The 18136-nt window shown below is 30.9% G+C and overlaps 1 protein-coding gene across 1 annotated transcript in view; it reads left to right on the top strand.

Annotated features, from left to right (window-relative positions):
- The window catches only part of ZNF804A (zinc finger protein 804A), a 357438-nt gene that overhangs the window by 85942 nt on the left and 253360 nt on the right, over positions 1-18136 (top strand). The window lies entirely within an intron of this gene.

Raw genomic sequence — 18136 nt, 5'->3', positions numbered from 1 at the left:
AGTCTTTTGAATGACACAAGAAACAAGCATGGCAGTTTGCCAGATGCGCAAGGACTAAACTCAGTTTCTACAGATGTTTATAAATCTCACCACTGGAAAAAGAAGAAAAATATAGGAAAAAAGAAAGAAAGAAAGGAGGAAATATAGAAAGAAAGAGGTGGGAGAAAGAAGGAGAGGAAGGGATGAAGGGGGAGGGAGGAAGGAGGAAAAGGGGATGGGCAAGGAAGGAAAAACACAATTAGATTCAATTTAGTTATCATTTTTGTACATTCCTCACAAATAAAAAGAAAGACATTGCTTGTACTTATGATTCAAATGCATTTGATAACCCATTTTTAGGCTTTGTGACCAGTTTTTATCTGCCCCATCCAGATATATAGAATTTCCATAGTTCCATATGCCTTTTGTCTTTAATTCAGTTTCCTTTGTCACAAATCAAGGTACACGGTTACCATATCTTGATTCTTCAATTTCCAGGAAAGCTTAGTTTTGCTTAAATCAGATACAGCTTTAATGAAATTTACACAGAATAAATATTGCTTGTGAGAGCAACTAGTTTTCTAAGGCTTATGAGATGTGACAGTATCCTGTTTACTGATAAATTGCAGTGTAGCAGGAATGATGCTCCAATAAGTATTGATTTCTTTTGTGCATAGAACTCATTTTGCTAAAGCTAGTGAATTGCCTTCATAAACTGACAATCCATTAAGTATTAGTTTGTGTGTCTCTTCTGTCTTTATTGCTTTCTTTCTTTTTTTTTTTTTTTGACTGCTTCACACTTTACTATCTTTAAAATAGATTGCCACAGAAAAATGAGTAAAGGGAAAACTTAATGGTAACACCCCAATTTGGAGGGAAATAAATGACTTCAGTAGGTAAAACTGAATTTCTGCCACTACCTCCAAGGGCAGACTAAAGAAAATAACTGAAAAGCATTGTATTAAAATATTTTATGGAAAAATAGGTAATAGAATGATGTGAATTATATTCTAAAATCAATAGTTTTAGTTTGACATTTTATATTACTTATAGCCAACACAAATTATCTTACCTGCTATTGACATTATTGTATTTTTTCATTTCATCATGTCAGAGATGGTATTTTAAACCTTTAAGGTTTAACATCCACCATTCCAAACTGACAAGTCATATTTTTGTTATAAATTTGAAGATTACAAATATTTTATTATTGTTTTATCTATTGCCTTAATTTCTTTAGATTGTTGAATCTCAAAGCAACAGTAAAATATCATATTGTCAAAATTTAAGATTTTTATGCCACTGTTACTCCTGATTTTTTATACTGTTGAGCTTCATCTTCATCAGAAAGTGGTAGAAGTACAGTAATCTTGAACCATATGAGAAAAAGAGTACCTTTCAAATGACATTACAAAGAGAATGTATGAAGACATGAAAATGAAGAAAAGAAGTAGAAAAACATAATACAAAAGAAAATATAAATTTTACAAAGTAGCATAATGACATAAAAGAAGCTAGAGACTAAATTTGAAAATATGAGAAAATACAATATGTGGAGGGATGCCGATCTAACCCATTTTCCTGAGTTAGGGAACAGAAGTACAGGAATACAAACACTAATTTAAAGAAAATTATAGAAAAAATTCTAAATCTAAAAAAACCCTACTGGATAAAAAGTGCTCACTATTTAAGAAAAATAAAACCCCATGTCAGCAACTGTTTATGTTAAATGAATAAAGAAAAAATCTTACATATTTTTATCTAATGTTTACTAAGTCAGTCATAAACATAATAAATTCCTAGTCTGTATCTACCCACCCACTTCATTGCTAAACCCACACAGTAGTCTAACTCTGTTAAATATTATGTATACCTTAATCATGTATGTGTGTATGTAGGTGTGTATGTGCACATATTTATCTAAGGATAGATATAGATAGAAATATGGATAAATAAAAGAAGATAGATACATGTGTATGTGTGTGTATGTAGGAGGATTATAGGTATATGTTTATATGCACACATATATAATATCACAAATATTGATATATAATGAAAAAAACATAAATAGTACATCCATTAAAAAAATCTATTTATTTTATGATAAATGATCGTATCACTTTAAATTTAATTGCAATTCCATAAAATACTTTAATTCATGTTTTTAGCTTAAGAGGTTGAAACTAAGTATAACACATTAATTTCTGGAGATGGCTTTGAATAGTGGCTTAGATTATAGTAGATGACTTGACTCTGAAGTCAACAACACCTGAACTGAAATCTTGCTATACCCAACAGTTTGGACTGGGCAAGTTATTCAGTTCCCATTACTCTAACATCCTCTTCTCTAAACAGCAATAATAAATCATACTCACCTCACCTTACATAATTATTGTGAAAACTAAATATAGTAGGATATTTAGCATATAGAAAGCATTGAATTGTATTTTTTGTAGCTTTGTCACATCGTCATTACTGATCCTGTTATCATTATTGCAGTCTACTACTCTTGCTACCTCTCTTATCCTAGCCCCACAGTCGCGCTCTTGAACTCTCACTCAAGCATATTTTTATTGGAGTATGTGTGAGGCTCGTAAACCTAAATCTGAAAGAAAAACAACACATATACAAAATATTATTTTACTCTAAAATAATGATGTCTATTTTACTCAAAAAAAGAATAAAATATTTTACTCTAAAAAGTTATTCTACTCTAATGATTAGTAGAAAATCACTTAGGTAAAAATGTAAAAAAAAAAGAACGAACAAATTATTAAAATGTAATACAGAAAAAACATAATTTGTAGCTTTTTAATGTTTGTTTTACCCTTTGTTTTGGCAGTTAATTTGATGTATGTTTGTACATACATTCACAGAAACATATGGCATTTTTTTAAAAAGAAATCACATGTCTGAGAAAAACAGTATTTATCCAATATTTAAATGATACATTTTACCTCTTTTTAGGTAAATTGGAGTTTCATTTTTTAAAAGATGATAAAAATTAAACCACTGATTATAGAGAAAACATTGTGATACCTTCATTGTTTTGATATTGTATATGAAATTTAAAAATATTTGGAATTTACATTGTGTGAGATACTATTGAGGTTATTTTTTACTTTTATTAAGTCTCTTAATCCTCACAGTACCCCATATGATAGTTACAATTTTTAATCTTCATTTTATGAAAGAAGGAAGTGAGCACAAAGAAATATAATAGTATTCTTATGGCTTTATAGCTAGTATATAAAAAGTTCAGGAAAGCCCAGTACCTGGTTTTCAACATCTGTATTCTGCCTCTATTTTCCTATCATTTCTTTTGTCATTAGATGAGATTCTTTTCTCCCTAAATGGGGTCAACAAAAAATAAAAATAAAAATTTTTAACTGGATAAGCAAATGTACATACATTTTAATATATACTGTATCAGTAATTCTTTATGTTTTTATGTGGTACTCATCAAAGTCTAAGAACATTTATGAAACAAAAACAATTATTCCCTAACTCAGTAATGCCACAATACTAGAAAGAATAATATATATTAATTGCTTTTACTCATATTATGTATATGATTACTTTTAAAGCAACATGAAAGTAACCAAGTCCTGTTGGCTAAAACTATTATAAAATTACTCATTACTCACTTAAAGCTGAAATTTTACAGTGCTTATTATATGAATTTATTAGTAAGAATAAATGTATTTTGCTTCATTCTTTGTCAAACTGCATAGCTCAGTCATTGGAAATATTTTTTAAAGCATTTAAAACATTAATGAAAAATACATACACACACACACATATATATATATTTATATATATATATATAAAACTAATTTTGTTTGGTTTGGTTTGGTAGTATTATTAAGGATAGGATAATACTTGTTGCTAAAGATCAGTTAGCTTTTTATAATTTAAATGGAACGTTGTATGTTTACAGGTACACTTACTAGATGCATAAATTTAAGGTGATAAAAATGAACAGCCTTTGCCTTAACATTGGCTTTAATAATGCAGTAAAACAGAAAAGAAAAAAAATCTTGTTTTTCTCAATCATCACCCGATATATCTGATCTCATGATCTAGACTACAACCAATAGAAATACAAAAATGAACATGGTTCAAACTATGCATGATTTGTTATTTCACATAACAGATATGGCTGATTGAGGATAATTATCTCCTAGTTTACAACCCTGCCATTCTTGGTGTCAGTTGTGGTAATTGCAAATTTTGCAAACAAAACATCTAAATAGTAATGTCCAGCAGCAGACTACCTTTACCCTCAACCCTCACATATCTCCTTAGACAGAGTTGAGTTATTAACCATTCTCAGGCAAGATAAATGGGATTATCATGAGCAATGTAAATGATACATTATCATCTACATGGAAAAGATTTTGGAAATTAACTACAATACCAATAACACTGAGTATACAAACATACAAATGAAAGAATTATCCAAAATGGTTTTATTAATGGATTAAATCTCTAATGCATCTTGCAAAATTTACATATTTTATCCACATTATTCTTTGTTCCGTTTCCTGATTACTCTTAAAATAATTTAGTCGTCTGAGGGATGTTAAATATTTTTTTCCTGAGTTTCAATATGTCAGATAAACTATGAAACTTTGTCTTATGAAATTTTCAGCTAAAATGGTTAACTAAAATTTAACATTTATGATTTCAGCCCACTTTTTTGCCTATGTAGTATATAGGAGGTAAATGAAAAACACTCCAAAGTAGGCATTTTTAACTTACTATCATGGTATTACCTTTCCACAATTTATTGTATTTATTTATTTCCCTGAATCATTGCCCCAAAGACTGATTTTTCAAAATATTGCACTACTTTGTTATATCCCTGTTCAGCTTCAATGACTAGAAAGGTTCCCAAAGCAGAGTTGCTAAATGGAAAATGTATACAAATAGAGGCAAGGTGGGTGTGAAAAAAATAAAACTTATAAAGTTGTAGAATTCTAGATTTAGGAACATGGGTAATTTATCCAAGGATATGTGAATATAGATAAATATTTTAATAATGATATTAGATAAAGTATCCTATTTTTTGCCTTAATATAACAAAGAATTTAATTTATTTCATTTATCATATTGTCAGTACTCTTATCATATGTGCCACTTAATGTCTTCAGTAATATCTAATTGGGCCTAATCATAGTCTTTTGCTTTAGATAACATCCTGTACTCATCAGTTTCTTCTGTGGCATGTGTGATTATTTTTTCTTCAGTAACCTTTTATTGGCTGCCAGAAACGTCTATTAGCTTGATCTTGTCTTCCTTATTTAGTTAGCTATTCCTTTAAAACATAAGTCTGGCCAGATGTAACGATAAGCAGACAGATGGCTCTAGAGTGATTCTTTTTTGATAAGAAAGTAGCTTCCTCTAAAGATGTGGTTCCATAACCATCCTGGCCCAAGGCATAATGAATGATTTGTGAGCTTGCACGGATGCATTTTAGTCCCATAAAGATAGGAATTGAACATAAACACTAATATTTAAAATCAAGAACCTGCATTTCTATATGAATATTGCATTTCCTATCAGCAGGGGTACACAAACAACATATATAGTAGAAAATTGACTTTATGTGAAAGGCTAGAATATCGTTGTTGAAAACTATCCAAATAAACAATAATGGGAAAATTGAAAATTGAAAACCAAATTATTTTGTTACAAGATTAATAAAACTGATTTTACTGTGGATCTTATTGCATATAAAATCTATAGCTCATTGCATGTATGAAGTCTGTGTTTTCTTTCTTTAGGTAAGTATTGTGGGTTTGCATGATAAAGAATATATTGCTAAGTTGTCAAAGGTCAATGCTTTGTTATACTTAATTTATTTAGCATTTGTTATCATTTTTAAAGATTTATTGCGAGTCAAGTCAAGACAACAGGTAAAGCAATAATGAATGCTAAAAGATGTCAATATGCTTTAATTTTTGAAGAAATGGAAATATAAACTGTGATTCATATGTGTTTAAAGGATTTAATGGAAGGACTAAATTCACTACCTTGTTTGAAAAGTAAAATTGCAACATTTAATATATTAGAGATTACCAGGGAGCAGGAGATGTGAGAATCAGGGAGTTACTGCTTAATGGTTAAGAGTTTCTGCCTGGGGTAATGAAAAAGTTTTGGAAGTAGATATTAGTGATGATTTTATAACATTGTGAATGCAATTAATGACACTGAATCACACACTTAAAAACAGTTAAAAGTAAGTTTTTTAATATATACTTTACCTCAATAAAACTATTCAGACAAGCAAACTAAATATGAAGATAACTTTATGAACATCTATTCAATAAGCACTTCTAAGTCATGGCATAAATCCAGTATAGTGGTAGAATGAATCACGTACATTTCCACCTATTCTTACTCTGTTGAGGATACTAGGCAACGTTTGCAGGCAAAATTTATGTACCAGGGGAATAATCCTGCCTCTCTCTCTCTTTCTTTCCATCTCTGTCTTTCCAAAGTAAACTCAGCAATATGTTTTAATGTCTGGTATACATAATTCATCATACTTTTAATAATAAACTAAAAAATTATTTAAAAAAATAGGATTTTCAAGTTACTAAATCCCTTTCTTTTCTTCAGGCATACTTCCTTCTAACCCTTTTTCAAAACCTAAGCTGAAAGTTAGAACTACTTTGCTATTCTTGTGTATTTCAGTGTTTTAATTGATTTTAATAGTTATGGCTTTAATTTCCTCAATACATATTTCAGAACTGTTTTTAATGTTTACTTGCCTAGGGAATAAAATTATTTTTGTTCTTGAAAAATTAATTTAAATGGATAAAGCATCATGAACAATTAAATGAAATAGCAATTCATATTTTTGTGAAAAGAAACATTAAAAAAAGTTGAAAGCAAACATACTAAATAATTTTAAACCTATTTTAGAAAACTCAACTTGAAGTATGTTATATATCTGCCTATTCTAAGAAAACTCACGAAAGAGAAATGAATTATAGACTGTAGTGTATATCTGATAGCTTGAAATATTTCTTATTTTTATGGAGAGATCAGATCTTTTGTCCCTAATAACCAACAAATTGAATCCTATAGAGATGGGCATATAATATAAACAAATAGTTACTAAGCTTAAATAAACACATGCACACTTACTGACAGGAACGTTGCATCCACGAGATAAGAGTGCCATCTTCTCAAGCTTTGATTTTTGCTTTATATTAATTCTCCTTAGAGGCAAAACATCTCTCACTTCAAAATATTCATATATTGAACAATACTACAAATATGAGATTTCTATACAATTACATTCTAGATGATTTGTTTTCAATTAGCATTCACCTAAAATTTCTCACAGTAAAATAAAAATAAACTTGGAAGTAGTAGGTGGGTGTTTTCAAGTTTTATCCTTTGATAATTATGTGGCCATTGGAAATTCATTAATTCTCTACAGTTACTTTATAAATATGTACATTATTAACATAGCTAGAGCTGCTGAGTTTAATGATAAAATTCATTTGGAAACTATTAGTAAGCAATGCTATTTAAAGAAGGTAGAATAATTTTAAGAGTTCAATCATAACATTAGGGTCATGGTTTAGGACAATATGATATCACAAAGTTCTAGAGATAGGCAATTTATTCTTTACTGTAATTTAATATGTGATATAATTATATATGTTTAATACAATTTTTATAAACATATAAACTTTAGCTCTTCATACATTGCTTAGACTTAAAGTCCTACCCTTCCACATGACTTCCATAACAAAGAATGGATATGTGTAATAGCTCCTCAGAGTTTTTCTAGATTCTGTATCTTTTCTCATAAACTGTGTAGCCTTGGAATACACTCTACAGTATAAAATCCACAGCTGTATCTACAACACATAATGCAGGAATAAAAGAATTGGGCAGTTAGCCATTAGATGGCATGATTTTCTTTTCCTTGGAAATATATAGAGAAGTAGAATACCCCGATTTTTACAAAGTAGTTTTACTAAAAAAAATAATTATCTACCTATAATATGTCTTTTGAAAATTACTAGAAATAAGGAAATGCATAGATATTTCTGATAAAGAAAATGAATTCTAAGTATAAAAATTCATAAGCAATAGTCTATAGGGGGACTTTGATTAAAAATTAGTTTGCCCAGCCAAAGATAATGTAGCATTGTTGGGGAAGCATTGTCTATTTTCCTTGGTCCTTGTCCCTGCCACAACAAAAAATTGAAAGGCAATGACACAGTAGTGAAGCAGAGTAAAAGTTTTATTTAAAGTTACTTAGAGAAAAAGTATAGCAGGCAACCTCAGCAAGGAGAAGTGCCCTGAAAGGTTGTAAAGAGAAAGCTTAAAGTTAAAATGTTACACACTTAGAAAGTGTGGGCGACCTCAGAGAGAGGAGCACCCCAAAAGGTTGGAGGTTCCTCCTTTTAAGAATTCTTCAGGAACTTGTTAAGTGGTCTTTGAATATTTAGAATCAATTTAACACAAGGAACATCCTGCTCTGATTTCTCCCTGAGATAATGGCATCTTGGTCTGGGAGCGTATCAAACAAGACTGCCTGCCCAGCCCCCAAGGTGGGCTGAGTTATTGTCTGTTTGCTAAAGAGTAAGTTAAGAATTTTACTTCTCAATATCCTGGGTATTAAAATGCAATCTTTAAGATGAAATCCTTCTTGCCTTTTACTATGTTGTTCACAGCTGTGCCTGCATGCTAAATTAGTGAGTTACCTAGGTTGCAACTACTTGATTAGGACTGAAGGAGAAAAAAACAGCACATAGGTAAAGTTAAAAAAAATAAACTGGGCCTGCATGATTAACACAATAAAGACATGGTCTCTGTTGAGGTACCCTCCTTTATCTGGGGAATATTCAATCATTCCAGGCCAAGTTGCTCCTGTCTTTTTGAGCTTTAACTGATTAACTCAAGGTCCATTTAGTGGGCTTTTTCCTGGTCTTACTCTCTTTCCATCCCACTCATATCTATTTTCCTGCCTAACAGCATTGGATTAAGACAGTTTCAGTAGAAAAAATGTCATACAGTAAACAAATCAAACCTACCACAAATTTGTGAAGGATGAATAATGATGAGACTAATATGCATTTGGTATACTTTTGAACCCACAATTTGATTCGCATATCATTCACTGTATTTTGTAGAGACATCAAGGAAGGCTTGATTATGTAATGTGTTTTCTATTACCTTTCTAGTCATCCATCAAATCATGCATGCTTTGTGTTTTACTTGCAAGCCTTGTAGAGTGATACATGGATAATTTGGTAAGCTACTCTTCAATGAGTTTAGGTGGGTTGTCAATAACCTGTTGAATTAAGATATAAATTTACAGCTGCTTTTTAGTAAAATAACTCAGAGGAGAAATTTTGATGTTGAAAATTTCTTGTGATAACACAGGCCACTGTGTGAAACATTAGCAAATCATACCAGAGAAATAGCTCTTCACATTCTGAATGTTACCTTTGTGAAATATCTGAAGAAATCCTCCCTTGCTTAATCTTTAGTTAAGCTGCATTTGTCAGAAGTGTTGTCACCAAAGAGGCTGTCAGTTGAAACTGTAACATCTCTTTGGGAACATGTCCAGCCTTTCTGTGGGTGGCTTATAAAATATTATGCCTTTGTCTTCTTTTGTATTTACTTCTCTAAGCATATATGTTAAACTGCATCACGTAAATAAGTGTATAAAAACAAATTCTACTATATTGTTATTTTAAAATAATTCATGGAAAAAGAAAATCCTTATTTTGTGTTATAAAACATCCTGGCAGTAATTTGGTAAAGTAGGATACATTTAGGGAGAATAATCATATAAGATATTATATATATATATAATAATATGTAATATATATATATTTACACATATTATATAAGATATTATACTGTAAGTGGGAGTATTTGTTAAGATATATTTAGTGAGGTCCACTCCTTTTGTATGGCACTTCTGTGCAAGCCACTTTTGTGTTAGCACTATGGTCAGAATTTTCCTTAGTGTAATTTTAAAAAGGTGATAATTATGTTAATATCTATAGATTGTGTGAAAGGACAAGAGAATAGGCATTCACTCTGATCTTTCAACTTGCTCAGGAAAAAGCCCTCAAAAACTTTGTCACTTTTTACTAGAAGTACTACTATTTATAATGAACTAGGAAAAGACTGCCAATATAAGCTAATACACTACAGAATTCATGTTCCTTTTGTTTGGAGCTAATTGCTCTGAGATATAAAATCATATATAAAAAGCATTATATTGTAAAGCTGATATTTAAGATACAGAATTAGTATTTACATTTTTCATTTATGAAATGTCTTTTCTATTTAGACAAAATTTTAACAAAGTGAATTTACAAATTCACACATGTGAATACATATAACCACAAACATATTTCTTTGTAAAATATCTAGTATTTCTAAAAATAAATTTTAATAGTCAAATTTGGATATAGTATTGATATGAAGTTTCACTTTTAATGTTACTATGCTATTTTGAAATAGCATTTATTCTTTCTCAATATAGGAAAGGGGTATAATGTAATTAAATAAGTGCTGCATATTTCTATTTCATTGGCTGTTTTATTTTGGATTTATATTTATTTTTATTTTTTAGCACACATTTTTTTCTATATATATATATATATATCTTCAAGAACTGTGAATGAGAGTACAGTTACCCCTTTACTTTTGGAAATGACAGTTGGAGGAAATAGAACATGCAGAACACAGAGAAATGATTTATTCTTTTTGATAAGAGAACCAATGACAGATATTTTACAATTTTCTTATGAGATAACCCATAGGTAAACTGATTTGTTAGTGAAAGATAGTTTCCAAAGGTGTATATTAAATGTTACTTCCTCTAAAAAAGGCGATTGAACTATATAATCTACTAAAACCTTGATATTCAATCAAGTCTATTTTTGTCTAGGAAAAAAACTGGGCATAGAAATACATTTTAGGAGACAAAAGCAGAAAAGTAGCAATTGTGCAACAATATGTGTCTTCATACACATTAACTAGTGGCTGTGTGTGTATGTGTTTAAATTCAGGGCACAGCAGTTAATAGAAGCAACACTTCACACACACGATTCAGCACTTAATTTTTATTAGAAAATCCTAACTGTCTTCTCTGACAGTGTGAATGTGTCTGCCTCTAGGACCAGCGCCATGTGTTGAATTCATTACAGTCTTTCATAGGATCCCAGGAGAGTTTATTCACAGATGTAGATTTACTGCCAGCCACCCATACTATCTGTCTGGCCTTCACTGTGAGCACAAAGACAAGAAATTATCCAGTGGAAATAATTCATCATAGTGCATTAAAATAATAAGATTCTCCTAGTCAGTGATGCTAGAGGTTTATAGCTTCTGACACTTGACTCTGGTTGTATGGCAGCCCCTAGGATTTATGTGTAATATCATATGTCCTTTCAATGTCTCACAGTCAAGTCTAAGTTTTTACAGCTTCAAAGAAAGCTGACACATGCTGGCACCATAGATCTGTGTATTTTATTGATTTTCCCATAAGGGCATTTAATTATTCAGTGAAGGATCCATTTAACAATCCCATCTATTTTTAACCAATTAAGTTCACATTAAAAATTTACCAATATCATTATGATAATAGAATGTTTCATGGCATTTATCCAGCAAGTACCCAGGACTGGGATTCTTTATCCTATCTTGGATATAAATATCCAAAGTAATTATGCTTTCAGCCATAATTAAAAAAATAAACATAGCTATCACTTTATAATGAATAAATTGTTTAATTATTGAGGTATTATAAAACTGTATGCCCTTTTGACATCCATATAAATAGTAATAAATGAAAATATTCCTATAGGATAGAAACTTTCAGATGTGATATTAAAAGTCTTAGAAAAAGTATGATCATGTGAGATTAAAGGAGGAAGTACAATAATAATTCACTGTGGAGTCAGAACACATATATTATTTCTGCTTATCTGTCAGACATGTTTACTAAAATGTAAGTTTCTTATTTCTCGTATTATTATATTCCTTTTATTGCTAGAGGAAAATCTGAGATTAAAGTGATTTATTAGACTAAGGCATTCTAAAGTATCCTTTTAAAAAGGTTCCTAGAATTTATGAGTTGGAAAGCCTTTGAAAACCATATATTATCTCTACTTTATAAAGGAATGAATGCCCATAATGGCTTGTCCAAGGTAACCTAATATTATAATATGACAGCTAGATCCCACACTTTCTTGCCTCCTACTTCAGGGTCATTTCTACTTATAATGGGTTTTATAATGCCAGACTCATAATTTATCTGTTTGTTATATTGCACTCACATGCTGTTTTCTCTGAAGCCTAATTTAACAATAGATATTCATACATGCAGGATATCTTACAGTTGGCTCCTGTTACTTGCCTATATTCTTAGGAAGAAAATTCACTTTAATTGTCTGATATTAACTTCCAATGGGTTTATATTTCAGCTCTGACGTATATTTGACTTTAAATCTGCTTAAGAAAACAATAGTCCTGTCTGTCTATACATCGCTTTTTCTCTCTTTTTTCTTTATTTTTAAACTTGCATGTAGCTAGTGTTTTCTTACTGATAAATTATTTTCCTATATTGTTTTATCTTCCTGGACTCTTTTTCACATATAATGCCAGCTTGGAATTGATGAGTATCAACATAAAAAAAAATGATGAAGCAAGAAAAAGATAATTTGACTAGTCAACTGCTGTAAACAAAATCAATGACACACTTAAATTTATTGTTACATACTAGAATCACTAAAGTAACATTCTGTTGTAAACTGCAAATTATATGAGAATTTTCATGTAAAATAGAGATGACCACAAACAGTTCCTTTACAAATGTTTTCTTGTTCATGGACAACTTCTTTTCGCAGCTTGGTGTTTATTTTACCATTCCAGATCATGCATGCTCTATATTTATTGCTATTATTATAAAACTTATTATTATATATGTTTTTACATACACTAATCTATGTGTGTGTGTGTGTGTGTGTGTGTGTGTATGTGTGTGTGTGTAGTTATGTAGTTTGGAATAATGTTTAATAACCTAGCAGTATATAACTGGCATTATCTAAAGTTGGGTTTCCTAGAAGTAGAGCTTGAGATAAGAATTCAATGCATTTTATTGAAGAAATGCTTTCAAGAATAAGATTATCAGATTTAGCAAATAACAATACGGTATACATAGTGAAATTTGAATTTAAAATAAATAGTGAATATTTGTTTGAAATATGTGGGGCAACTTATACTAAAATAATGCTCATTATTTTTCTGAAAGCAAATTTATCTCAGAGCCCTTCATTTTATCTGATAACTCCATTCAAGAGAGAGGAGGTAAAGAAAGATAGGGTAAGAGAAGAAGCTAAGCAAAGGTTTGGCTGGTTGGACTGTTGCTTCAGCCTGTTGCTGTGGGGAGCACTGATTCTATGGGAAGTATGTATTATGCTGTGAAGTTGGTCCCACATTGTGCTGGCCTTTTGTACCAGCATCACCCAGTCATTGGCTAAGGCTGTGTGTGATAGGAGCGGGATGGTGGAGGAAACCTCTCATTATGACAGGGCAAGTCTCCAGAGAAGGGGTAGCTTTGTTTAGTTAGTGGGAAGCAATCACCTTAAATTCAGTCATGCTTATATATTCATGCATACAAACCTACAAGCCTACTTTATTTTCCTTGCAATGGAAATACCGTGGTCTATGCTACCAAATGGGATATATGGTTATCAACAAAACATAAGAAATGCCTTCTCATACAGGCTCTTAGGGTGTCTTATAATCAAAAGGTGGATTGAAACTTGTTTTCCACAGTATCAACTCTTTATTTTTTATAATTTTTCATTGTTTTACTAATTGAGACTGTTGTACCCTCTGCTCACTATTCTTACAAAATTTAAGATTGTCTGATTTTTTTTAACAATGTGAGATGACTTTTATTATCTGTTTGCAATGTTTACAGTCTCTGTATACATTACTTATAATTTGTACAAACACTCTATAAGAATTGTAACTGGAGTAACCAATTAAATTATACCTGTTTGGTTGTTACATTACTACTGATGGGGATGTTTCATTTCTGAACTTCTATAATGTTAATTTCAAAGATATTGTAGCTCATACCAGGATATGATACATGGGTCTCCTAAGACGAGTGACACCTGCCTTATTAGAGGAAAAACAAAATTGGTTTCTAAGGTGCTAAAAACAGGTCAAGCGATACTTTCCAACAAAGGCAGGATTGGATTAAGAAAATCAAAAGGGGAAGACCAAATGAATTATGTGTTAGAAAAAGATGAATTTCAAATTTTGGAAAAACCAAGTAACAATAAATTCATGCTAGGATGCAATCTTAATAATGTAGTATCAAGTTTGGAATCTAGCAGAGAAAAAGTACCCTTTTTCTGAGAGCAGGTTAGAAATAAATGATTAAGGTTTAGGCTGATTGTTGGGAAGTTTAGATGTGTCTGGAATACTCCTGCACTGGATTTCTGCTCTAAAGGACCAGAGAATCAGAGGATGCCACTACACCTACACATAAATTGTTATATAATGCTTATAATTTCAGGAAATACAATACCATTCAGCATACTTCACATCAAAATAATATTTTTAGATCATGCAAACTAATCAATTAACCAATCTTTTAAATAGTTTAGCAATATACATTTATTATAATTCCATAATTTTATTTAGTCCACTAATGTACAAAGTCAAGTACAAGGTTAGAATCACAAAATAACATTTAAATCATCTGCAGAAGATGCTGTCAGAGAAAAAGCACCAATCAAGATACAGGGATTCAAAGAACTAATGTTTAACAAAACTGAGTGTTTTAGTTCTTCTAAAATTAAATAATGTGAGAAATTATCACCAAAAAAGTAACTCAAACTCACATAAAAATTTAGGAAACATGTATTGCATTCTATAACATTTTTAAAGTTTTACATTTGATTTATAGAACATTATAATTGAAGAGCTAGAAGAGAGCTTAGAGATCACCTATCTAGTTCAGTGGCTTTAAACTATCCTAGCTGAGTGTAAAGATTTCACGAAGGAGACATCAGAGAATGATGTTGATATTCACTGAGTGGCTCTAGGTCCTCTGCTCCCTGTTAAAGCATTTCTACTTTGTATCCCATATATATTGTACTTTTGCATGGGATTTTACTTAGCAGAAAGAAAAGTCTTAGCTGCTATAAAAAAAGAGATGAAAAATTCAGATGTAACTTTGGTCTATTTCATATCATGTGTGAGAAATTAATGGTCATTCCAGTCAAGTTTGTTCGCTGGGTAATTCAAAACCAAGACTAAGTTTTCTAAAAGTGCCAAGTCTTTCCTGCTGTATGTCTTCACTGTTTGTGTGGATTTGTGTACCTCTCTTCTAAAAGTGCTAAGATCATATTTTTCCTGTTACATAATAATAATGTACATGGAATATACAATCTAGTATACAATACAGAAAACATGAACAGTTGAACAATTTTAAAAAGTTAATATCCTTAAAATTTTTAAGTTACATTTTAATTCCCCAAATTCATTTCTGTAGATAAGAAAATTATAACCTTGATAACTTCTCTTTTAAATATGAAAATAGTTTTAATCATGTTATTGTAAAAAAGAAATTTACCACTACTATCATTTTAACTATATAATAACTTAGCAGCCTAAAAGTAAAAGTTCTTGTTGACTGAGATAACCTACTCTGCCTAAATCTTTGCACCATCATATGTTTGCATGGGAAGTATTAAATTATATTAAATGATCCTTTCCAGCCTGTATCATTTAGTATGCTTTTCACTGCAAATGATAGGAAATGCTCATTTAAATTGTCTTAGTCAGTGAAGAAAGTTATTACTACATGTAAGAGAAATTGCAAACATATGTATGATAGACTCTGAGGTTTGTTGACTCAGCACCTCAAGTATGTCATGTATAAGCCAAGTTTCTCCTTCTCTCAGTCTTGCACTCTCAGGGTTGGCAACATTCCTGGTTGGTAATAAGATGTCTGAAGAAGTTGTACATGTCATATCTAGACCAAGTAATGTCCATAGGCTAAGGGAAAAATATTTTTTCTTGTGCCCTTCTCATAGAAGATAGATAACAATGTTTTTGTAGAGGCAATTCAGCTGACTTGCCATCATGTCTCATGGATTAGAGTTGGGTCACATGAATATTTTTGTACCAATCAATGGCAAGAAAGATGAACTGAACCAACCATGCCCACTCTTGGAACTAGGTACAGGTTCACGTTATCATGAAACACATAGTTATGTGGCAGTGGACATGGAAGTGGACATCTGGATAAAATTGGGAATCTGTGACTGAAGAGAGAGCAGTAATGAATAATGATTAAGCAAATATCATGTCCACTACACAATGCTCACAATATGTGGCTGTATTTATAATCACAATTATGAGCGGTAGTGAGATCAGAGAAAGTAAAACTAATCTGAATTTGAATAGAGTTCTTAAATATCATTCTAGGCATTCTTACACAAGTTTTCACTAACCATTTAAATCTTTGTCAGAATCAGCTTTAAAATAACAGAACAAATTTGCATTGGTTGTACTAATCTGAATGCTTTCAGTGAGTTAAATATTTAGGAATCATGATGCTCAATGATGCATTGATTAGAATGAAAATTAAACGCTGAATCCAAATAACCAAATGACCTCAAGAAATTGGCACAGAAAATAACCAGAGCTGTTGCCAAACTGCTGATATTCACTGTCTGGACTTGAAGCCTTGATTCAGCTCTTATATTACCAATACTTGAGTAGTTCTAATAGGGAACCCTGTGTACCACAGAGTAGCATGTTGGGATAACCAAAAATGTAGTCTTGAAAATTAAGCTGATGTTTCCATGATCATCATACAAAATAATTCCAGTAAGCAGGTTGAGTGAGAACAACTAAGATATAAAATAGATAATTATAAACAATGGAACACTTATTGAATCTGTATTTTGTGGTGCCAGTTCTAAGTGAACTAAAGATCTGCAAAAAATATAGAAGACAGCTTCTGTTATTATTGCCATCTTCATTTTATAGGAAGTGAGTCATGGAAGAGGTAGGAAAGCCAGGCAATTAGTAAGTAGCAGATTTGGTAATCCCACCCACGCAACATGGCACCACAGCCCACATACTCTTAAATAGCATGCTATCCTACATCTAACATGATGCAAGGAGAAGACTATGTAATATTAATATAAAGAACTGGTTTCATTTCTGAGAAGATAAGGGGACTAATGTACCTAGTAAAGAAAGAATCTAGCAAAATGAAATTATTTTATTCTAGAAAATATAAAATAAATGTATACAACATAATTTACTTATATCACTAAAATATTTCAAAACCATGTTGCTTTAGTTCACTTCAGACTTACATAGATCTTAGAGAACATGGAAATATATTTGGTATAATTTTAAAACACCAGAATTTCAAAATCAAATTTTTAAACTTATTGTAAATCTGGGTCAGTTTTTTAATTCTAAAAATAATGCCCAGCATTTTTACATACGTATTCTTATTAGACACATGAATGACTGAATTAATAAAGAAATTTAACTTAAAAGATTGATAAAACATACTTCTTTCAGTCCTACAGTTTTCCATCATATCTACTGTAAAATATTTTCTGTATAAAAACTGTTTTTCAGGACCCTTGGAGTTCATATAAATCCATAAGCATTCCAAGCCTGTAGCCTATAATCATATCAAGTCCATTTGGAAGTGATGAAAATTAAAAATAAATGATTGACAGAATAGTAATAAACCATATAGATCTGATACAGGCTTAAATGGTGAAGGAAAGACAAGAAATGACATCAGGGAAGCTACAAGTTTCAACTTGTAAATCGATTCAAAGGCAGCCTTGAATGACATAAAGCCAACCTGAAGACAACAATTTCTGGAAGACAAAATCCACAAAAATCCAAACTGGTAGAAACTGCCTTTGGAAATGTATGATGTGTGCTAGGAAGACAGTTCTCACTTGACATGAGTTATTGTCTGAAAAAAGTCAGAACTTCGTCAGCAAAAATCTTGCAAAAATTTTAAACAGTAGGTGAATATGTGTATACAATTTAGAAAGTACTCTTGGTCTCCATTAACCTAAAAGAGAGATAAAGTAGG

The sequence above is a fragment of the Manis javanica genome, chromosome 12 (genome assembly GCF_040802235.1).
Source record: "Manis javanica isolate MJ-LG chromosome 12, MJ_LKY, whole genome shotgun sequence".
NCBI lineage: Eukaryota > Metazoa > Chordata > Mammalia > Pholidota > Manidae > Manis > Manis javanica.
The sequence above is the reverse complement of the archived record's forward strand: the minus strand, read 5'-3'. Positions and strand labels throughout refer to the sequence as shown.